This window comes from Mustela lutreola, chromosome 6 (assembly GCF_030435805.1).
Source record: "Mustela lutreola isolate mMusLut2 chromosome 6, mMusLut2.pri, whole genome shotgun sequence".
Classification (NCBI taxonomy): Eukaryota; Metazoa; Chordata; class Mammalia; order Carnivora; family Mustelidae; genus Mustela; species Mustela lutreola.
The window spans coordinates 124,728,213-124,736,806 of NC_081295.1; positions in this window are offsets into that span (position 1 = coordinate 124,728,213).

Below are 8,594 nucleotides of genomic sequence, written 5' to 3' on the forward strand. Positions count from 1 at the left end.
CTATGTCCAACTTCTGTTCCCAGAGTGGGTATTATTACACAAGGGCATGATACGGGAGGATGGGAACACTGGGGCCATCTTGGGATCTGCCTACAGCAGGGGTGACTTTGGGAACCACCTGAATGTGTGGCCTTTCACAGGCCCGTGGCTAGGAATGCAGAGACTAGACCAAAAGAAGAGCTCAAGTCCGAGGATGTTGGTGATCACTCCCCAGGAATCCAGATCAGAGTCGGGTTGTCACACATAGTTGCAGGGGGCCAGGGCCTGAGGCTCCACCAGTTAGCAGACCACGTGTCAGACTCTGACTCAGGATGGAGATGGAGAAGACGGGACAGTGCTGCAGGCATTTGGCACAGGTGGTGTGAGTGGCCGTCGTGTCATCCTGCTGCCAGGAGCAGCAGTGACAGCAGTCCTAGCCTCAAGGTGCGGTGGTGTGAACCGTGGGACCTGTGCCCAGCAGTGAGGCAGTGGTTCCTCTTTGGGCCTTGACCTGGGGTGCGATGGTGGATTCTGTTCCTGCCTGTGCAGCCTTGGGCCTCTTCTGTGGCTTTCCCTGAAATAAAATGAGGCCCAGTACTCTCTATCTATAGTACATATTTTCCTATTTATATAATTTATATATTTCATGTATTTTAAGTTATGCTTTAATATATTATGCATACTTTATATTTTTGTATTATGTATTTATAATATATAAGATATATGTTTCTCTATAAATATATGTAGTTTCAGTTAAAGCAACTTGGAATCTGTTCAAAACAAGGAACAAGAAATCCATGAAGGAATATTTTCAGGAGAGCAGGGATTCAGTTTTTTTTTTCCAGTTTTATTGAGAAATAATTGACATGTAACATAGGTTTAAGTGTACAACCTGTTGATTCATTTATGTACTGCAAATGATAGCCTTGGCTAACACCTGCATTATGATACCCAGTAACTTTTATATCTTCTTCTTTTTGGGGGGGGTGGGTGGGAACATTTAAGGTCTACTCTTAGGGATGAATGAGTTTTTCTTTATGTTGAGCTGATAACTGCTTCCTAAATCTTTCATCTGGTTTTGCTCCATGGGAGAGAAAACATGTTTCTCACAACATATCTTGCATTTTTCTTCCTATGAAAAAACTGTTTAAATGTGTATGTAAGGGGTGCCTGGGTGGCTCAGTCGGTTAAGCGTCTGCCTTCGGCTCAGGTCATGATCTCATGGTCCTGGAATCAAGCCCCGCATCCGGCTCTCTGCTCAGCAGGGAGCCTGCTCCCCCCGCACTCTCTGTCTGCCTCTCTGTCCACTTGTGATCTCCCTCTCTGTCAAATAAATAGATAAATAAAATCTTTTAAAAAAATGCATATGTAATACCCTTCCCCACACTGAGTGCTCCATCAAGGACTTCAGTGCTTCTTCCCTCTCTGGCAAAGCCCCAGAATTGCTTGTGTTTTTGTTACAAAATACTCAGGCCTCTCCCCAGACCTACCGTCTTGGAATGTTGGGTATGGGCTCAGGAATCACTTACTTAAGCAGCCTTACAGGGGAGGCTGATACACAGCCATGTAGGAATCCTGCTTCATGTGATCACTACTCAATGTGGGATCTGAAGAATAGCAGGAGCAGCACCAGCCTTGTTATAAATTTTAGAATCTCATACTCTACCCCAGCCTGTCTAGCTCTTCATAGTCCAGGAAATTCTTGTGTGCACTAAAGGTTGGGCCTCCTTGGTCTTTTCTAGGTGCAGAACCAAACTATGCAGTACAACTCTGGGTGTGCACTCTCATCAGCTTGTTTAACCCTGAGGAGTTTAGGGTTCTGTACTGTTCCTCTTTTTTCCTGTGGCCATCACCCCTTTAAGGATGTCATCTCTGGTAAAGGCTTTAAATGTGGTTTATATGGCATGACCTCTCACATCTATTTCTCCAACCCAGATACTTCTCCTACCCTGAACTCTATATCCACCTGTCAATCTCACTTGCATTTTTTTTTTAAAGATTTATTTATTTTAGAGACAGAGGGGAGGGGCAGATGGAAAGGGAGAGAGAATCCCAAGTGACTCCCTACTGAGCCGGGAGAGGGTGTCTGATGCAGGCCTTAATGGCATGACCTCAAGATCATGACTTGAGTCAAAATCAAGAGTCGGATGCTTAACCAACTGAGCCACCCAGGTGCTCCATGCTTGCATTTCTAGTAGACATCTCAGATTAATCATTTCATAAATTGGATGCTTGTGATGCTGCTTACTCAAATGTGCTACTTCCAGAAACTTCCCCCTTTCCACTGAAGGCACTGCAGTGTGAAATATTGGATGCTGTCCTTAATTCCTCATTCTCTTTCTCCCTAGAATTAATCCATGAGGAAATGTTGCAAAGTCCATCTTTAAATATATCCAGAGCCCAGTCATTTCTACTATCTTCCCTCCTAACACCCCAGATATACAGCTAACATCCCCCTCCTGGGACACTGCACCAGTTTCCTACAGATTATATACTGGTTGCTTGCCCTTGTACCTCTCAATTCTACACAGCAGCAAGCAGAGGCTTCTAAGGAGAGGTGGTACTAGGTGGGTCGTCTTTTTAAAACCATCTTGTAACTGCACGTTATGCAGAGAAAACTGAAACCCTTCTAATACACTAAGGCCTGGACATCTGATGTTATTTCAGCTGCTCTCTGTTCCAGCCACAGTGGCCTCCTTGCCCTTCCTTAACACAGGACATGCTCCTGCCCTAGTGCCTGTGCACTGGCGGTTCCCTGCCTGAAAAGAACTCCCCCCAGATACCCTCTTACACAGTTCCTTCATGTCCTTCAGATCTCTCAAAGGCACCTTGGTGAGGCTCATTCTGATCACTGTAGTAAAGTAGCCATCTTCCCATTCCCATCATAGGTGTCTCTCTGGATCGCCTTCTACACTTACTTCCCAATACCTAACATACACATTTCCCTTGTTTACTAGCATATAGTCTGCCCCTTACTCCAGAACATATGCCCCACAAGGTGGGCAAATTTTTTCTGTTTTTCACTGAGGTGTCCTAGATGTTAAAATGTTCCTGTATCTGACAGTTATCAGTTGAATGAATGATCTGCATGGAGTACCTCTCTCTTCTAGATGAGCCTCAGGCCACAGCTATTCATGGCAGCTACCACTTTTCTCCCCATTGTTGGTCTCCCTGCTCCACCAGCATTGCCTCTATTCCACACCATCCCTCCTGTACAGCACAGGAAACAATTACAGTTCTCCATTCAGAAAAGTTGTACTTAGAGGCACCTGGGTGGCTCAGTAGGTTAAAGTCTCTGCCTTCGGCTCAAGTCATGGTCCCAGGGTCCTGGGATCGAGCCCCACATTGGGTTCTCTGCTTGGCAGGGAGCCTGCTTCCCTCACCCCCACTGCCTGCCTCTCTGACTACTTGTGATCTCTGTCAAATAAATAAAATCTTCAAAAAAAATTGTACTTAGGCTTATGGGTTATATATTCCAGAGAAATGTGAATTCAAATCAGACACTGCTTTATAACTTTATAAATAGGATTGGAAACAGAATGAAGATCACTAGATCTAAGGGGCAGGGGGTTAGGTAGCTGAGCAGAGAAGACAAACTGAAATTTAATAAGGATGCGAAATGATCAGATCCTATCTCTAACTCCAGAATCTGCTTTTTTAAAAAAGATGGTGGAAGATGCAGAATGATCCAGAATAGCTGTAGAAGAAGAAGAGATGGATGGGTCTGAAAATTCATCTTGCAATACCACAGAGACTCCTGTGTGTAAGGGCTCACTGGGCCTTGTGGAAACAATGAGAGGCCATAGGACCCCTGTGATGGTCACAGACTGGGGATACCAGAGGAATATGAGACCAGAACTTGTACACAAGAATAAGAAGAGGCTCAATTCTTTATATAAACAAATAAAAAAAAACAACACCCAAAAACTGGGGGGTGAGGATCTAATCCAAGCTGGAGCCTAGCCTGACCTGGTCAAGGCAGCTTTTGATGCCCGTAGTCCTAGAGACAGGTGATGTCTGAGTCCCTGTGATCATAGGTCCTGGTGGAATAAGTTTCCACTGAAGGGACCAGGGAATAGCAAAGATGACTTAGCTAAGGAGTGACCATGTTAAAGCCCGCAATGCACTGAGTACTAACCAGGCACGGTTCTGTCCACAGTTGGCTACTCAGCCTCTCCTGTCCCACCTACAACAGACAGCACAGCAATCAGGCATCTGGAAGTTTCTCTGCTTCCATATATTTCTTGTCTCAACTTTAGGAGTCTTCTTTATTACCATATCAGTTCTATATGACAAGAATAGAAAACAAATTCATATCCAGATTTTCTTTTTCTTAATCTTTAAAAAAAAGATTTTATTTATTTATTTGACAGACAGCAAGAGCAGGAACACAAGCAAGGGGAGTGGGAGAGGGAGAAGCAGGCTTCCTGCCAAGCAAAGATCCTGATGAGAGGCTCAATCCTAGGATCCTGGGATCATGACGTGAGCCAAAGGCAGATGCCTAATGACTGAGCCACCCAGGTGCCCCTGTATCTAGATTTTCAATAGAGAAGTAAAATATTACTTCTCAGCCAAACATGAAGTAAAGACAGGGATGGAGATGACCCAGTCCCATCTCTGCTAGAGCAGGAAAGCAGATCAGGGAAGAGAGCACAGGTCAATTTGTCATTGGGACAGAACAAACAGGATGTGGTCAGAGCCCACAGAAGATGAGACTAAAGGAGGAGCTATGGGGTAGGTGAGCTCCCTGTGGGGTCCTGTCTACACTATCCCAGGGTCTCAAGAATCACTCCTTCCATACTTCCAGTCAGCTGTGAGTAGCTCCCTTCTTTTCCACATCAGGTCAGAGGCCAGGAAGAAGACTGGTTATGGTATCCAGAGAAATATCCTAGTACTGTACCAAAATGAACTGTTAACTGAAGAACTGTTAACTGAAGACATGGCTGTATTGGAAAACAAAGAAAGGATATGTAGGGGCAGTGGACCAAACTTCTGGAGGTCTATCTACATCAGGGAATTGCCCCTGACTTTCAACTGCTGGGGATCAGGTCCCCAATGGAGGAATGTAAAGGTGAAATAATTTATATCATTTAATATAATATTATTTAATATAAAGGTGAAAAATTTGTCCTTCATTTGCACAGGTCTTTACTAAAGAGTTAATGTTAGCAATTGGCTCCAGAGTGGGCAAGTACAGGTACGTGGATGGTACCTCTCATTAACAAGGCAGGACAAATTTCTACCTGGGGCTTGAAACCTCTCAGTGGGACAAGAAAACTCAAATTCCCCTCCCACTCCCTTCCCTACTTGAGTGCTTCCTCCTCCACATCACAGTTCCCACCACTACAGCTCCAGTGACCACAAGAACCAGGGCAGCAATGGTGCCCATGATGGGGATGGTAGGCTCAGTTGGCGGCTCTGGGAAGGGAAAGTGAGGGACCCAGACCTCAGGTTTGAGTCATGACCTCGAAGATGTTTTGCAGAAGAGCTACTTTCTTGGAGAAGATGTTCCAACCCCAAATCCCTCCTCACCCCATCTCAAGGTGATGGGCTGGGGCAGCCCCTTGTGCTGCACATGGCAGATGTATCTCTGCTCCTCTCCAGAAGGCACCACTACAGCCGCCTGTAAGGGCCTACTTAATCAGAGGGAGCCATTTTGTTGTTTATGCAGTAAACTTAAATTGACCCTATGCAGTAAACTTAGATTGACCCTGCCCCTCCCATAGGAACTTACTTGCAAAGCCCAGATACAAGGGCGGGTCAGGCCAGATAGAGACAGCCAATCAGTGGGGCGTGCATACTGTCTCCCTAGCTACCAGCCCCAGGTAGCTAAGCCTAGATATAAGGGCAGGTCAGGCCAGGTAGAGGCATCCAATCAGTGGGGCACGCATATATCTAGGGTGAATTGTAATTCAATTGGCCGCCTGTGTGTGACCTAACATGACCATGCAGTTTTCTCTGTGCATTGCAGTCTCATTGGCCACCTATGTATAGCCTGGCTAAACTACTTCTATAGTTTAGAAGGGAGGGGTCGCCTCTTTGCAAGAGATGGCCCTGACAGGTCAGTTTGATTCTCGATGCTTGGCGCAAAATAAAGCTTTGCTTGACCTTCGTTTTGTATCAGTCTCGCTCCTTTGATTACGGACCCTAACACCGCCCACTTCTGGAAGGTTCCATCCCCTGCAGGCCTGGTCTCTACAAGCTCTGTGTCCTGGGTCAGATCCTCCTCAGCATGCTGCCAGGTCAGAGTGATCTCCACAGGGTAGAAGCCCAGGGCTCAGCACCTCAGGGCGACATCATGGTCCGAGATGGGGTGGCGGGTCACATGTGTGTTGGGGGGTTCTGGGGAAGAAGAATCAGAAAATCTACACTTTGGGTTACCTTCATGGGTCACAAAACAGCACTTGTCACCAATCTGAGGATGGAAAAGACAATTGGTTTAGGGATCTGAAATAATGTTTTAGAAGCAAGGAGAGATTCCAGGACAGGAGAGTGGAGGTCTAAAGTGGGGAATACTAATGGTCCTGACTGTGGGGGACCATCAGTGACTCAGAAAACCTGGAGTCAGACCTCCAAGGATGTTCTCAGATGGAGTACAAGTCTTGAGAGGGAAAGTCATGGATTACAAGGTGATTGCCAGGATGGAGGGGACCATTTCAGGGATGTTCTCCAATTGCCCCCCAGGAGAGACTGGATTCCTCAATTGTCCTTTAGAGAAAAGTGGTCCTCTGGGTGAGTCACTCTTTAGTAGGAAAATGAACACACAAGTGGATCTCGCTCTCCTCACCTGTGGGAGGGCAGTGTTCTGATATTGAGTCCATTTCCCTTCCTGGTGGAAAGCCAGCCCCAGAGGAGGGGAGATCAGGGAGGCCCTAGTACCTGTGCGCAGCAGCATCTCCTTCCCCTTCTCCAGGTGCCTGTGGAGCCACTCCACGCATCTGTGCTCCACGTAGTTCCTGTACTGCTCTGTCACACCAGTCGCCTCCCACTTCTGACCAGTGATCTGTGCGGTGGAGTCTGCCTTGGTCCAGGAGCACAGGTCCTTATTCAGGGCGATGTGATCCATGCCATCATAGGCATCATGAAGGTACCCGCGCAGAAAGCGCCCATCAGGCCCCACGTCGCAGCCTATCACTCTCTGGAAGGTGTGAAACCCTGACCCCGGCCCATTGTCATTAAATCCAATTGTCATTAAATCCAAAACCAGTAGAGTACCCAGGGTTCTTCCCAGCTGGGGGGATGGCGGTGCCCCGCAGCATCGGGGTGTCGCTCCAACACGGAGACTTGGAGCTACCCCGGCCGGCCATCCGGCGGTGTCGCTCCAACACGGAGACTTGGAGCTACCCCGGCCGGCCATCCGGCGGTCCCTGGGAATGGAGGTCATGGTCTGTCTCCTGCCCGTGTCGCTCACCGGCCTCGCTCGGGTTGCAGTAGCTGCCCACTTCTCGCAGCCTCCCTCAGAGTGTCTGTGTGCACGTCCTGGAGTCCCGGGTCTGCTGGGCCCAATACTCCAGCCCCTCCTGCTCCACCCAGGGCGCCCCCGGCTCCATCCTCAGACTGGCAGAGTCGCTGTCAAACAGCGGGAACTGCATGTCGTCCACATAGCCCCACCGGGGCTCCCTGCGGCCAGGCTGGGACACCACAGTGAACAAATACCTCAGGGAGTGGGAGCCTGCCGGTGCGGGGAGGCTGAGACCTCGCCCGACCCCTCCCCCTGTCGGGGTCGCGCCCCTAAGATGGCCCCGACTACATAGCCCGAGCAGCACCGACAGCCTGAAAAACATTCACCCTGGCCACACGTGATCTCGAGCTCCTCACATGAACACCGCATGCCACCACTGCCTACGATCCCCAGATACCTCCTGTTCACGTGAACACCTCTGTGATTGGCTGTTATGCCCTATATAAGGCAAGGGAACTTCCCCGCAGGGGAGGGAGAAAGATGACCAGGGAATAAACAAGAGCTTGTGCATTGACCTGTGTGTGTGTTGGTGTTGTCATCTCTGCAGGCAGGGAGAGCACGACACTTGGTGCCGAAACCCGGGAATTGTGAGTATATTTAAAAATAGCAAAGATACAGTGAAGGTAGAAATTCTGATACTGGTTGAGATATGTTCTGATTTACTGATAATATTGAGGTATATTTAACTTTTTAATTTTATGTGCATTGATCTCACATTTAACAGTTTTGTCAGAGTGAAATACAATGTTTCCATTTTGTTTACTTGATTTTTAGAAGTGGTAGTTCTAACAGGAAGATTTGCAGCTTTTTAAACTTAGCATTTTAGGGAGAAGGTGAGAGAAGGCAATACATGAGTACCTTTTCCCCCTCATCATATTGCACGTTCATCACTAGGACGACCACAAAGGAAAGGTTAGAAGTTTGCTGAAGAGTAACCACAAAGGGACAGCAGCTGTATGTTCACGGATCGCGACTGTAAAGGTAAAGCTAATGGGGTCGGAAATTTTTAGACTCCGAATGGAGAGCCCCTTGCGGGCACTTTTGAAAGCTAACGGAACCCCTCTTGAGAGTTATTTAAGAAGTTGTTTTTCAGGAGGCGGGAATTTGAATAGTAAACCTGCGTCATCTCTGTGAAACCTTAAGATGATGAAAT